Genomic DNA, 3,758 nt, shown 5'->3' on the forward strand with positions numbered 1-3,758 from the left:
AACATTGTGGGTGTGGTGTATGAATGTTAACACTTTGTAATAATTCTTTAGTATATTACTTGTGTGGTGTAGAAGATAATTATTTAAGAATGTAATTATGTAAGAATGTTAACACTCTGTTATAATTTTTTTAGTATATTACTTGTGTGGTGTAGAAGATAATTATTTATGTAGAGATACTGCTTGTAAACCAATGATGGTAAGATGATGTCATGGGGTAGGACTGGATAAGTCTGACTTCTTCCTACTCCATTCAAGCATGTACTAGGTATAAGCAAATTGATATTGGATTAGCATTTGTTGGATATGTGTAAAATTATGTGTGTTGATATATCAACTGTCTTTACATGCTTGAAAGAATAAATCAAATCAAAAAAATCAAATAAATCCAAACAGATTTTGATTTTATTCAGTGTGTGATGGTCAAGTTTATGTCCATAAATAATTGTTTACTACATTTTTTTAATTTTTTTTTTTACAAATAACTTATTAGTTAGGAGCACCACAAACATAACAAATGATAGCCATTGCTTAACAATATGAAATAATTACCATACAAAGAACAATCAGCATTTAACCATTAGACCAATATTTGCCATTTACTAACACCGTTAACAGTAAAATGCTGCTCAGCTTAAACATTTCATTTCTCCAGTGTATCATCAGGGCAGGAAAATGTGTTACACAAACTTTAATTATTCACTTGTCACTTTGATTACTGTGTATACATGCATGGGAATGACCACTTCATTGCTTGGATAACATTGTTTCAGTATCAACAATCTAAAGGCCAAACAATACAGAATTAAGTATTTCAGTATTGTTTCTACAATATTAAACAGTTACCAAGTAATGCTAATTTGCCCATTGCAATTACAAGGCCAACACTACAGAGAGTCATACATAGTAGTAATCAAATAGCTAATTACTGGACCACCTATGGTCTACAGGAAATGAAAGAAAACAAGTCAAAGATAGCTCCTTACTGGCAGCTATGCAAGTTTTCAGTTAAACCAAGACACCCGAGGAACTCATAAGCCCCTTTTCTTTCATGACAGGTCCAAAACCTCAGCCAAGTAATCCTGCTACACATAGTTTCAATCCAAATGTATAAAAAACCCACACTCAGTTCTGAAAAGCCGGCAGCAGTGAGCTGCAGTGAGAACATGCAGGTATGTAAACACTGGCCACCTGCCGCACTAATTCCTCTGCACGAAGACTTCACGTACCCTACGAGAAATATGTAAACACACTCGTTCTCACACACACAAACACGCACACAGTATCTACAACATGTCAAGGAAAATATTCACTACATAAAATGCAGTTTGTCATGTAGTAACAGTAAAACTCAACACTTTGATCAAATAAAATTATTTTGTAACTACACAACATCAACTACAATTTAAGGCAAAAAATCTACTGTTCAACAAGTCAAACAACAAAAGATTTAAAAGCATACATTGAAAATATTTCTATTTACAATATTTCTTCATAGAAAAATATGTCTGACTTGCACCAGATTTTAAACATGGCCACAGTAAGACTCAGTTCAACCTCGAGTACACAAGACAGTATCAGATTTCAACACAAATCTACTGGTTCAAGTGCAGCTGTAATAAATGGATGCGAGGGCACCCTGGAGGAGTTTCAACTGGCATATTGTACAGCATCCTGCAGCTACCAAACAACTAACTACACCAATAATGCTAATTACACTGTTACTGTAATTATGTGGGTAAATGAGTCCTGATCTATTTTTACAGCCGTGTCTAGCAGTGTGTAAACATGTTTGATCAACACTTTCCTTTAGTCCACCAGTAGCTTCACTAACCAACAGGCAACGACAGTGCACAATCTGCAAAAAGTAGATTGGGGGGAAGGGGCGGGGCAATATGGGCTCCAGAGTGTTTGTGTACAGACTAAATCTAAAAGTCACAGTGCGTTATGTCTGGAGGCCTGCACAGGGAAATGATGTGTTGAGTATTTACATCCATGAAGGAGTCAGTCAACCTGTCAGCACAGCAGTCTGAATGGGTGTGTGGTGCAGCATCTGTTCAGGCTGAAGTCTCAGCAGTTTCAACCACACCACAGTCACCACATTTTTCATCCTCTGAAGCGTGTGTGTGTGTGTGCATACATATTTGTTTATTAACAATCTTAATTACGTTGTTCTGACTTTAACAAGAGGACTTTAATTAGACACAATTTGAGCTTGACACAGACATTTGTAAAAAAATCATTACCATCATTGGCACCTGCTTAAAATTTCAGGCACAAAGACTAAATAACATATTCCACCGAGCATGTCATGAAAAGGGGCCGAGCAGTTGGAAAAGTGTAGAGGGCCAAGCAGGAGGTAAAGCTGAGCTGCGAGGAATACCGTTAGATTCCTTCCAAGTACATGTACGGAAGGTGGATGCGACACTGTCAAATGAGAGACGAAAATTAGTGAAGTTTTGCACATACAAGGAAAAGCTGACATTTATTAGTGTTTGTGTACTCTGTCTGTATCACGGTGACATGATCCAGTCTACATAACTGCACAGGCAGTATTTCCAAATCTAGAAATGAGTGGAGTTCAAGCATGGGACACCATTGCAGTTGTAGCCCACCAACACTTGCATAATCCTAATCATGGGCAAGTTTACATTCAGTTCTCTGGGGGAGCTGCTGCTAAAAATAGCATCTCTGCCTCAGGTTGCCACAGGAATACTGTCAGTGGCCAGGAAAATCACTGTCTGTTACCCTTCTTCTTTCTTTAATCCCCTTTTGTCTTTCTTTTGCACTCTTAGGCTTTTTTTAATTTATAAAAAAATAATAATCCTGCTGTGATTCAGTGTAAGGACCATAATGTATCAGCTACATCACAGAACATAATCAAATCACAGTGAATCTGTACTGACTTTGCCAGAACTCAACAGTAACAAGCCAAATCGATCTGTGTTTGCATCACTGCTTTGGAGAGCCTGAGCTCTTAATAGATGACAAAGTGAAGTGCAAGTTCTGCATTATTCAGTGAAGATTTATTCATCTTACAATATGCAAATGTTTGTTACCGTTAACATAATCTTAAGTGGGAAACAAATAAATACAGCCTCACAGGTCTTGTACTAATCCGAGGAGATGTATTCTGAAAAACTTCACCACTTCTATGCACTTAACTACAGTAACATCTGGTATAGGTTGTCTTTTATTTTCCTAGTGCAAAAACACCACTTCATCTGATATCACTGTGTTTCATCTCTGTTGTTGTCTGGAGACTCCAGAGAAATGAAGAGATTAATTGGTTGGATGTCAGCAAAATTTGTGTGACTGATGCATGTCATTGCTCTGCTCTGGCATTTTCTAAAATAAATATCTGCAGCTTACTCATCCTATTCAACCATGCAGACAGTCATGTTGTATTTTGTGGCTCTTTCTAAAGACTGAAATAACCTTAATAATGTCATCTGATTTATCTTGTGCTTGATGCTTAGCATGTATAACAAAAGGCCTTTGTTTTACAGTATCTCTATATATGATAACTATATGTGGTGGTGATGGAAATGGTTGGGTGACAGGGAGGTATAATGAAGTTGCACAGTCTTTTTGGTGATTGAGCCATACTAGTAAATAAAAGTCAGGATATCTCAGCTTCTGGTGCCAATTTGTCTGAGCCACCTTTATGGAAGTATGCTACTAATCTGGTAGAGTGTGTCTTTAAACTGATTTGCTTACAGGTTCAAAAATGCTCAAATGTGGTTTATTTCTATGTA

The 3,758-nt window shown here is 37.0% G+C and overlaps 1 protein-coding gene across 1 annotated transcript in view; it reads right to left on the reverse strand.

The window, feature by feature from the left end:
* Positions 1 to 338: 338 nt before the first annotated feature.
* The window catches only part of LOC109973685 (membrane-associated phosphatidylinositol transfer protein 3), an 84,017-nt gene continuing 80,597 nt past the window's right edge, over positions 339 to 3,758 (reverse strand). Inside the window, exon 21 of the mRNA XM_020623468.1 lies at positions 339 to 2,427. The gene's annotated coding sequence lies outside the window, so the exon portion shown is untranslated. The remainder of the gene's footprint in view (positions 2,428 to 3,758) is intronic.

The sequence above is a fragment of the Monopterus albus genome, unplaced genomic scaffold (genome assembly GCF_001952655.1).
Source record: "Monopterus albus unplaced genomic scaffold, M_albus_1.0 scaffold300.1, whole genome shotgun sequence".
Lineage (NCBI taxonomy): Eukaryota > Metazoa > Chordata > Actinopteri > Synbranchiformes > Synbranchidae > Monopterus > Monopterus albus.